The sequence below is a fragment of the Saccopteryx leptura genome, chromosome 1, assembly GCF_036850995.1.
Source record: "Saccopteryx leptura isolate mSacLep1 chromosome 1, mSacLep1_pri_phased_curated, whole genome shotgun sequence".
NCBI classification, from domain to species: Eukaryota; Metazoa; Chordata; class Mammalia; order Chiroptera; family Emballonuridae; genus Saccopteryx; species Saccopteryx leptura.
The window spans coordinates 98,470,624-98,482,626 of record NC_089503.1 but is presented as its reverse complement, the minus strand read 5'-3'; positions in this window follow the sequence as shown (position 1 = coordinate 98,482,626).

The window sequence follows — 12,003 nt, the reverse complement described above, 5'->3', positions numbered from 1 at the left end:
TCCTCCTTTCACTTTGCCCCGAGGCTGGCGGGGACGGCGGACGAGGGACGGGGAGGGGGCTGTCTGGGCGTTTATTGTTGGTTGGACGCGGAAGGTCCAGGTCGCAGCCCCCGGGTGGCGCGGCGCGGGGGGACCCGAGCGTCCGGGCGTCCGGCCGGCTGGCTCCCGGCGGCGGCGGTGGTGCAGCGGCCCCGAATCCGGGGCATGTCCGGCCACTGGCTCCGCCGCGCGCCGCCGCCTCCCTGGGCTCCCCTGCGCTGCCGGAGCCTAGCTCTCCCCTCCAATCCGCTCCTCTCCCCAGCCTGAATAAGCATCGGGGCTCTCTGGCTGCCTCCTTCAGCCTTCATACCAGAGCCTAGAGAGGCCCCTGTCAAAATAAGAGCTCCCCCATCTCCCTCCCCTCCTCGTCCAACCCGGCTCCCCCAAGCCTCCCAGTGGTCTGACTCGGTAAGGCGCCGCACCGGCTAGCCGGAAAGCGGGTTGGTCGGGGGGCGGCGGGGAGCCGGCTTCTACTCTTCTCTCCTCCCTATTCCAGACGACACGGGAGGAGACGCGCCAACCATATCCCACGCTAGGGAGAGATTTGACAACCTACCTTACCCTCCTAGCTACACACTGATTGGAAGGAGCAGGATGCCTGGACTCGCAACACACACACACACACACACACACACACACACACACACACACACACACACACACACTACTTGGGTCCCCTCTTCATTGCAACCACCCGCATTCATTATGCATCTCCCTTATTCCTCCCTCTTTCCTAGTAGACCATGAAGTTCTTGAGGACATAGACTGAATTTTTTCTTCTCAATTCTCAGTACAAAAGTGGATGCTAAGAAAATGTTTGTGGAAGTGAAATCTTTGTCTTCTCCAAAGAACTCTCTCCTAACCTCAGTGGTAAACACACACAAAACCCTATGTGAGAGTAGATGCAAAGAAAAAGAAATTGCAAAGCACTTTTGAAAAGCATTTCACAGTGAGAAAGCTGCTATGGCTCTATTACACTGGTGAGGAAACTGAAGTTTGCACTAGTGAAGGGCTTACTCTGGGTTTCACAGCTAGGAAATGTGAGCCCAGAACTAGAATATGGGTCCTTTCTTCCCAAGGCACTTTCCCCATATTCCACTGCCCCACGCACCCAGAATTAATACCAACAAGTAACAAGCATTAACTGCTTTGGAAGGCAAAAGCACTGGCAAGCCTGTTTGTCTCTTTTCTGACTACATAGTATATCTATGCCACCCACTAATTACCTACTTAAATGTTTTCTTTTGTTTTTCCTGTATATATATCTGGTTGTTCCTGAAGGCCCAGACCATGCCTCCTATGCCTCTATATTCCCCACAACAATCAGGTGCTGGGGTCACAGTAGGGCTTCAATAAATAGTCACTTGATGGGTGGATGGCGCCAGCAACTGGGCACTGGGTCTGGTCTGAGGATATACAGGAGAAAGGGGACAAATCCTGAAAGATAACAGAATAAACCTCTGTTGGCACCTAACATCACAGTTTACAAAGCATTTTAATACACATTATATTCTTTTTATTTATTTTTTAGTGTGTGTGAGAGAAAGAGATAGACAGGAAGGGACAGAAGTGAGAAGCACCAACTCATAGTTGCAGCACTTTAATTGTTCATTGATTGCTTCTCATATGTACTTTGACCAATGGGCTCCAGCCAAGCCAGTGACCCCTTGGCTCAAGCCAGCCACCTTGGGCTTTAAGCATGTCAATGATCCCATGCTCAAGCCAGTGACCCTGCGCTCAAGCTGGTGAACCTGCACTCAAGCCAGCAACCTTGGGTTTCAAACCTGAGACCTCAGCGTCCCAGGTCAGTGCTCTATCCACTGTGCTACCACTGGTCAGGCACATATTATATCTTGATCATGCGTTGATCCAGTCAACAAAACTTTCCCAAGTTTCTACTAACTGCTGTGCCAAGCACAGAGCTGGGTTAGGGATTGACTTGTCACAGTCCTGTGAACTAGGTATTATTCCCACTTAAAGGAAAAGAAAGCTGAAGCCCAGAGAGGCTGAGCTCTGGTGTGAAAGAATCCCAGGGCCTAGGATAATAGTACCTCACCCATGGAATTAGGCTTTAATCTCCTCTCTCTTCTCCAGGGTCCTGTGGATATCATATGAGCTACAAGGCAAGAGAGCCATTTCACAAACAGGATGCTTGTTATAAAGAAGGATCCACCCATTTATGTGGATCAGTTTTCTGTTACATACATGACAAGCCACATGGGCTTATGATTCATTTGGCACAATGCCCAGTTCCTAATAGGTCCAGAAAACAATGTTTTTAGGGGTGATAACTGTTGCAAGAGGGTCTCTTAAATGTGGTACATAGCAAGTTCAAGTGTATTCGGCCTGTCCTGTGGAGCAGCCATGTAGAGCGTTCCCCGGGGTGGGGCTGTGACTCATTCCCCTAGTGTAGGTTCCAGGTTGGGATGCCGAGCTAAGCTCCAGGCAGCCTTGAGTTCTGGGTGGAATCTTGGAATGAGCCAGGTGGACAGAGACCGGCGGCCAGTTGATGGAATCGAACGGCTCCCTCTACTGGTAAACTCGGGGAATCACCGTGTGTTTCTGTACCTACGTGTCACAGGTGTGTCAGAAAGTGTCGGTGGAAGTGCCGGTATGGTACAGGTGTGTGAAGATGCCTATTTGTGGCGCAGTGTGGGTGTGACAGAGCCATGCGGGCCAGTTTCTGGAACCACAGGGTGTACACACACAGCCACGTCTTGTAATGCAATTTACTTCTGGGCTGGGGGGTGGGGGGAGCAGCGTTAGGGCTGAGATTACTTCCTGAGGTGATAGGACGAAAGGCTCTTTCACCTGGTACTCCTCACTGACCTCGTAATGGAGAGTGGGATTCAGGACTGGAAGGGATTTGGTTCCTAGGAAGGGAATCTATCTCCTAGACCCAAGAAAGGGTTAACTTTGAGCCCCACAGTGAATTCAGTCATTGGCTCAGGGCACTGTCAGTCAGAGTTCTGGGGGCAGGGTTTGCGGGGGCCGCCTTCGGACTGCTGGGCGCCCCTCTCTTGCCCTCGACCCCCACATCGTTTCATTCTGGGATGCACCCACCGTCCTATCTTGAAGGAGACAACTTCCTGGGCCTGGAGGAGGACCTTCCAGGCATTCTGGCTTCCCCACTCACTCCAGCGGCCTGACTGCCTGATAGATGGTGATTATTATTATTCTATAATAGACCTTCTGGACAAAACCATGCCCCCTGCTCGGAACACTTCGCTCTTCCTCGAAGCCTGCCCAGGGCCCGGCCCCAGTTGTACAGAGCCTACTGAACAGCTCTACTGGAGCCGACTGCACCGCCTCCATCCTGGGGCGGGAGACTCCTAGGCCACCTCTCCTGGTGACCATGGGGCCGTGTCCTGGGACAAGGCAGGAGCCTGGCTGGAAGTAGGGCTGGGACCCAGCAGGTCTCAGGGTCGGCCTGCAGAGTATGGTTTTACCGGCAGCTGTTCAGGATTGTGAGACCCACTTAGCCCCTCCAACCTGAACTTGAGAGCCAATAGAGATGCGGACGGGGGTGCAGGGGACAGCGTCGGCAGGGGAAAGAAGTTTGGAAAAGGTGCTTGAGCAGGGAAGGGGAGGCTGGGAGAGGGGGCCGCAGGGGCAGTAGGGGAGGGACTCTTATCCTGACAGGGTTCTCGTCTTCCCTGACTGGAGGTTTGGAAAAACTGAGCAGGCAGCCAAAGCTTGGCTGGAAATCCTGCAGCCCACCCTCCAAGGGACACAAAGCTTAAGGGTGGGGGAAGGGCGGGGAAGAGAGCACGACCCCGGGGAAGGCGGGGCCTCTTTTGGGGCTGGGGGCCCAGGGGCCAGGTCCCTGGGGAGGGGGTTCCTGGCGTTGTCTCCCTGCAGCAAGTTTCCCCCGCCTTCTTCACTACCTCCTCCCCTTCCACTTCCTTCTCTCTAGCTCCAGTCTTGCCGATTTCGGGCAGACTTAACTCCTTAAGTGCCAGCCCGGTGTACTAAGAGGCGGTGACGCTAGGAGGAGGGACTCCCGACCCCACGCCCACCCACAGTTTAACACCTTGTAGCCCGGAACGGAATCGGAATTTGGGCTGGTCAGAGCCCTGGAAGGTAGCCTCGTACTCGAAGAGCGACACAAAACCCAACACTCAAGAGCTGCGTAATCCACTCCTTCCTCTTGCCAAATCGTAACTGTCCGCCCTCCGCAGCCTCCTAGTCCTCTGTGTCTCTCCCTCCACTCTTTAGCCACCCTCCCACCTCCACCCGAATTACTATTTGTTACAAAGGGTCCTAAAAGATAGAAGGCAAAGGGGAACCCGGAAGTGTGGGTTCTGTGGCTGCCTCAGCATTCTCAATATCCTGCCTGGGAGGCCCGGTGCTAGTAAACCCTGCCTCTCTGCCTCCAGGGGCCTCCTTCACCCTTGTGTAGGTGGGTAGCTGCCCAACAGTAGCAGGTAATGCTAGCATCCCCCAGCTCCAGCTAGGACAAGGGCCGCTGTAATTGGAAACTTCACCTCCATCCTAGCCCCTCTTCTCTGCAACATGCGTCTACCATCAGATTTGCCCTTTAATTATGCTATGACTGGCAGAGAGATGTACCTCAGACTAGTCAGGAAAGGGTTAACAGAGCTACTGGGCTCTAGAAACAGGTGAGGCACTGCCCATCTGGGCCCTCAGGTGTGTGTAGGCGGGGAATTGAAAGGAGAATGGCCCTTAGACTGCTTTTTTGCCCCCTGGTGGCCAGATCTGGTTTAGCCGTCTCTTGCAAAAGCTAGTTTGGGAGATTGGAGATTGGTGGTAGGACTTTGAAAACAGCTCTGGTACTCCTGCAGTAGGTCCTTCTGAAAGAAACCTTTGAATAGCCTGATGGAATGAGGGAGCTCCCACTCAGCAGGCTGCCTCAGCCACTTCCAGATCCCTGCCCTAGTGGGTCCCAGGTGCCCAGATACCTGAAGGAGGAAAAGGAAAAACAGAACACACAGACCCTGTTCTCCTAAGGTTTCAACCTCATAATGGGGTCAATAGAAGGAAGCTGCCCTCGCCTTCTTTTTCTGCCTCAGGCCTTCCCAGAACTCCAATTCCCCCCAGACTCCAGCACCAAATTGAACCTCTGGCCAGGTTTCAAAACTCCTACTGAGACAAGTCAGTAAGCCAGGATAAGTGGAACAGGAAAAATGAGACAAATAGTTAAGTGGTGAAGCAGTCTATCTTACCTAACCAAGGCTACTTAAGAGTAAATGGTTTAAGCCTGACCAGGTGGTGGTGCAGTCACCTGAGGACTCAGTTTTAAAATCCTGAGGTAGCCCTGGCTGGATGGCTTGGTTGAGAGCATCATCTGGAAGCTCAAAGGTTGCCGGTTCGATCCCCGGTCAGGGCACATACAGGAGCAGCTCAGTGTTCCTGTCTCTCTCTCTCTTTCTCTCTCTTTCTCTTGCTGAAATCAATAAATAAAAATTGTTTAAAATCCTGAAGTCGCAGGTTTAAATGCTGGCTCACCAGCTTGAGTGTGGGGTCACCAGCTTGAGCGTGGGATCATAGACATGACCCCAAGGTTGCTGACTTGAGCTAAAAGGTCTCTGGCTTGAACCCCAAAGTCGCTGGCTTGAGCAAGGGGTCACTGGCTCAGCTGGAGCCCCTGTGTCAAGGCACATATGAGAAAGCAATCAATGTCAACTAAAGTAATACAACTACGAGTTGATACTTCTCATTTCTCTCTTGTCTGTCCCTTCCGTCACTGTCTCTCTCTTTCCAATCAATGGGGAAATTAAAAAATAAATAAATAAAAAAGAGTAAATGGTTTACACTTCTCCCCAGTCAGAAGGTAAATGGCTTAAATCACCCTACTCAGAAAGATAGACAGCAGAAGTGCAATCAGTGCCATTTTTTGTGCCAACCACAGCGGGGGACGAGTGAAGTTAAGGGAATATCATTTTGGTGCATCAGCATAAAGTGGTAAATATTCAATTGAGACCCTCCTTAAATTCCCAGCCCTTAAAACTGTCAAGAGAAAGGACTGGGGGTGTGCTCTCCCTTTTAGGAGCATGCCCACATCTTTCTTCTCTCTCAGGTGTGCAACTCCTAAAAGCTAAGGGGGTCCCCACAAGACTTGCAACCAGGGAGTAGTGGGCAATAACATCTTGTCCCAGGCTAATCCTCTGAACCTGTTTCCAAGGCCCCTTTTCTCTAACTTTCCAGTGAGCCAAAGCAGCCTCACCTAGGCTCTTTCCTGTTACTTCTACCCTAAACCCTTCCTTGTTTGTTTATCATATGTGCCTTGATGTGGGAGGGAGGGCCTCCATCAAGCCAGTGACCCCACGCTCAAGCCAGATGAACCCAGGCTCAAACCGGCAATCTTCAGGGTTTAAAACTTGGCTCCTCAGCATCCCATGCCAACGCTCTATCCACTGCACCAACGCCTGGTCAGGCATTAGTTATACTCAAAATCATCTAGGCTCATGAAATCTTTCCTGCACAAAGACAAGAACCCACCCACACACTACTATTGCAGGAATCAAAGGAGGACAAAAATGCCCAGACAGGCCCTGGCCGGTTGGCACAGTGGTAGAGCGTCGGCCTGGCGTGCAGGAGTCCCGGGTTCAATTCCTGGCCAGGGCACACAGGATAAGTGCCCATCTACTTCTCCACCCCTCCCCTTCTCCTTCTTCTCTGTCTTTCTCTTCCCCTCCTGCAGCCAGGGCTCCATTGGAGCAAAGTTGGCCCGGGCGCTGAGGATGGCTCTGTGGCCTCTGCCTCAGGCGCTAGAATGGCTCTGATTATGGCAGAGCGATGCCCCAAGATGGGCAGAGCATCGCCCCCTGGTGGGCATGCCAGGTGGATCCCTGTTGGGTGCATGCGGGAGTCTGACTGCCTCCCCGTTTCCAACTTCAGGGAAAAAAAAATGCCCAGACAACTTGGTGAAGGAAGTAGGTGGAGCACATGAGGATTGTAGCTCCAAAACTTGAGCTCCCCAAAGTTGACTTTCTTTCTTTCAGGTTATATACCTTTACAGTATCTAAGCAATGAGCGTGTGATTTCTTTGTTTAAGGTTTCCCAGGACTACTCAGGAGAGAGGAGGGAAAGTTTCGGTGGGGTGAGCAAGGAGGAACAGGTTTCCAGATCACTGGCCATAGTTATACACAGATCCTGCTATTCTTGCTTTGTATTGTAACTATGGATATAGTTCATTTATTACTGGCTGACTTTGTTTCCCCCGCTGGCTCCCTTCCTTTGTATTCTTTTCGTTTCTTCCTTCTCAGGGAAGAGGAGGCCTGCCCTCCTTCCTTATTACAAGCTGGCTGGAGGCAGACCCACTCTGGCCAGGTTGCTGTCTGGATACACTAACAGCTACACTGCCAGCTTCCTGCCCTCTGCCCAAATTGCCCTCTAGTTTTCTCCCCATAAAAAGACCTGTCTTGAGGGATTCTAGGTGCTCACAACCACTTTCTCTTATCCCCAGCAGGGCTGAGATCCATTCTCCCCTCTACTCAGAAGCCCTCCTATCTTAGCAAAGACCATGATCTTTTTTTTTTTTTTCCTGAAGCTGGAAATGGGGAGAGACAGTCAGACAGACTCCCGCATGCGCCCGACCGGGATCCACTCGGCACGCCCACCAGGGGCGATGCTCTGCCCACCAGGGGGCAATGCTATGCCCCTCCGGGGCGTCACTCTGCCGCGACCAGAGCCACTCTAACGCCTGGGGCAGAGGCCAAGGAGCCATCCCCAGCGCCCAGGCCATCTTTGCTCCAATGGAGCCTCTGCTGCGGGAGGGGAGAGAGAGACAGAGAGGAAGGAGGGGGTGGGGGTGGAGAAGCAAATGGGCGCTTCTTCTATGTGCCCTGGCCGGGAATTGAACCCGGGTCCCCCGCACGCCAGGCCGACGCTCTACCGCTGAGCCAACCGGCCAGGGCCAAAGACTATGATCTTAAAGGGTTCTTTTCTTTGCCTTTTTATTTTTTTTTTATTATTATTATTTTTTATATTTTTCCGAAGCTGGAAACAGGGAGACAGTCAGACAGACTCCTGCATGCGCCCGACCGGGATCCACCTCGCATGCCCACCAGAAGGCGATGCTCTGCCCATCTTGGGGCGTCGCTCTGCCGCAATCAGAGCCATTCTAGCACCTGAGGCAGAGGCCACAGAGCCATCCTCAGTGCCCGGGCCAACTTTGCTCCAATGGAGCCTTGGCTGCGGGAGGTGGGGAGGGGAAGAGAGAGGCAGAGAGGAAGGAGAGGGGGAGGGGTGGTGTTGGGCAGATAAAATGTATTATGCTCACTTTGTTAAAGAGGCCGTTGCCCAGGTGATATTAATGTGTGTTGGGGTGGGCTAAAGGCAGGCAGAATCCTTGTAGCCTGGGGCTTGGTTTTGGGATTAAGCCTCTCCCACCCGTCTTGATGTGGGGTGGTACAATCCAATCATGCCTCAGAGAAGTGACTTTGTATTAGAGACTTCCCTGTTATGTATATTGGATTAAGGGTTTGGATTTCTACACTATAAAATGGGGACGGAACGAGAGTTTGGGCTCTTGGTTCCTGAGATTAGCATGAGAGAGCAGAGAAAGTAGAGCCAGCAGCGGAAGGCGGCCACGTGGAGGAGGCCAGGAGAAGCAGCCAAGATGGCGGAGTGCTGAGTGAGATGCCAGTTTGTGTAGAGTTTGTATCTGGGATAAGGCAGGAGAGGAAGCAACTGAGGAGAAGAAGGCTGGTGAGCTAGAAACCTTTGATTCTAGGAAACTCGGATAAGTCAGTGGCTTTGTGAGCACTGAGTGTGACTGGGTTTTGGAGCCCAGTGTGTGTTTTTACTTGCCCGCCGGGTGCAAGGTAGGATTAAAGGCTATGGCCCACCAGTTTTTGGCTCCATGGTTTCTTTACCGACTGTCCGAATCCAATGCGAACCTGCAAGGGCCGGGCAGCTGTGATAGTGGCCCTGGCCACGGCTGCTGGCTTTACAGGTGGAGAAGCAGATGGGCGCTTCTCCTGTGTGCCCTGGCTGGGAATCGAACCCGGGACTCCTGCACGCCAGGCCGACGCTCTACCACTGCGCCAACCGGCCAGGGCCTTTCTTTGCCTTTTTTTTTTTCTCTTTTTTTTTTTTTCTTTGCCTTTTTAAAAACTGCCTTACTTCCCTCAATGTTGGTCCAGTAAGTTTGTAAATATGATATATATGTTTGCTCGCTTATATGATAGTTTGCATTGTGTGGGGGGGACAGGCTATAAGCAGGCAGGGTCCTTATAGCCTAAGGCTTAGTTTTAAGACTAAGCTTTTCCCCACACCCTTGACTGTTGCATGATAGGGTGTGGTACACTGTCATGAGGAATACCATTATGCCTCAGATAAGTGACTTTGTATCAGAGACTTTCTTGTTTGTATATTGGATTAAAGGTTTTGATTTCTACACTATAAAATGGGGCAGAGGAGCCCATGCTAGATGAGAGCAGAAAAAGGCCAGTGGAGGAGAGGAGAAGCAGCCAAGATGGCGAAGTGCTGAAGGAGAAGCCAGTTTGTGCAGAGAGAAGGAGATGGGGAACAGAGGTGAATAAGGCTGGTGAGGTAGATACCTTTGATTCTAGGAAACTCGGATAAGTCAGTAGCTTTGGGAGCCCTGAATGGAAAGGTGTAAAGCCGGTAGCCCTGGCCACCATCACAGCCACCTGACCCATGCAGGTTCGCTTTTGATTCAGACAGCCAGTAATGAAACAACAGAGCCAAGAACTGGTGGGCCATTAGCTTTAATCCTAACTCGCACCCAGCGGGCGAGTAATAACACACACTGGGCTACAAGACCCATTCATTCAGCGCTCACAAAGCTACTGACTTATCCGGTGTTGGGCGGATAAAATGTATTATGCTCACTTTGTTAAAGATGCCGTCGCGCCCTGCCCGGTTGGCTCAGTGGTAGAGCCTCGGCCTGGTGTGCGGGGGACCCGGGTTCGATTCCCGGCCAGGACACATAGGAGAAGCGCCCATCTGCTTCTCCACCCCCGCCCCCTCCTTCCTCTCTGTCTCTCTCTTCCCCTCCTGCAGCCAAGGCTCCTTTGAAGCAAAGATGGCCCGGGCGCTGGGGATGGCTCCTTGGCCTCTGCCCCAGGTGCTAGAGTGGCTCTGGTCGTGGCAGAGCAACGCCCCCTGGTGGGCAGAGCATTGCCCCTGGTGGGCGTGCTGGGTGGATCCCGGTCGGGCGCATGCGGGAGTCTGTCTGACTGTCTCTCCCTGTTTCCAGCTTCAGAAAAATTAAAAAAAAAAAAAAAAAAGATGCCGTTGCCCAGGTGATATTAATGTGTGTTGGGGGCAGGCAGGATCATTGTAGCCTGGGGCTTGGTTTTGGGATTAAGCCTCTCCCACCCGTCTTGATGTGGGGTGGTACAATCCAATCATGCCTCAGAGAAGTGACTTTGTATTAGAGACTTCCCTATTTTGTATATTGGATTAAAGGGTTTGAATCTACACTATAAAATGGGGACGGAGCAGGAGCTTGTCTCTTGGTTCCTGAGATTATCATTAGAGAGGAGAGCAGAGAGGAGAGAGCAGAGAAAGGCCACGTGGAAGAGGCCAGGACAAGCAGCCAAGATGGCGGAGTGCTGAGTGAGATGCCAGTTTGTGCAGTTTGTATCTGGGATAAGGAAGGAGATGGGAAACAGAGGTGAATAAGTCTGGTGAGCTAGAAACCTTTGATTCTAGGAAACTCGGATAAGTCAATAGCTTTGTGAGCACTGAATGTGATTGGGTTTTGGAGCCCAGTGTGTGTTTTTACTTGCCCGCCGAGTGCAAGCTAGGATTAAAGACTATGGCCCACCAGTTTGTGGCTCCGTTGTTTCTTTACCGACTGTCCGAATCCAATGCGAACCTGCATGGGCTTGGCTGCTCTGATAGTGGCTCTGGCCCTGACTCCTGGCTTTACATCCGGGTTTCCTAGAATCAAAGGTTTCTAGCTCACCAGACTTTATTCACCTCTGTTCCCCATCTCCTTCTCTCTGCACAAACTCTGCACAAACTGGCTTCTCCCTCAGCACTTCACCATCTTGGCTGCTTCTCCTGGCCTCCTCCACATGGCCTTTCTCTGCTCTCCTCTAATACTAATCTCAAGAAAGGAGAGGGCAAGCTCCCCATTTGCCCCACTTTATAGTATAGAAACCAAAACCTTTAATCCAATATACAAACAAGGATGTCTCTGATACAAAGTCACTTATCTGAGGCATAATGGGATTCCTCATGAGAGTGCACCACCCCACATCAAAAAGGGTGGGAAAGGCTTAGTCCCAAAACCAAGCCCCAGGCTACAAGGATTCTGCCTGCCCACAGCCCGCCCCCAACACACATTAATATAATCACGTCCACCCCAAGCAAGAAGTGCAACCAATACCATCACCTGGACGAAGGGCTTCCATGTGAGCAGCACCATCTTTAACAAAGTGAGCATAATATATACATATTTTATCTGCCCAAAAGCATGTTACCCAAGTAGGGACAGTTCTGTCTTTCTTGTCGACTGTGATATCTGAATCAACAGCCATTTCCACCCTAGCCATGTTGCTTAGTGGATAGAGCCTAGTCCAGGCATGAAGGAAGTCGCAGATCAATCTCAGTCAGGGCACTTTCTGGAAGCAATCAGTGAGTGCACAACTATGTATCAATAGAACAGTGAATGATGCTTCCCTCTCTCTCCCTTCTCTCTCTCTTTCAAATCAATGGAAAAATTTGGGTGATGGGCACATAACGTAATCAACAGTTCAAATGTTATAGAAATGTTTACCTGAAACTGATGCACTCTTAATAATCAATATCACCCTATTAAATTAAATTAAATTTAATTTCTAAAGAAGTAAAAGGGGGAAATTTTTTTTAATTTAAAATAATTGGCTGTTTCTTTCAGGAATCTTTTCTAACCAATCCCATCTACTGATTTATGCAACAGCTACTTAATGAGGACCTACTCTGTGCTGGGGCACTGGAATAGACAAAAGGTATTGAAAGGCAGAAACTGCAGGCAGAACCAAA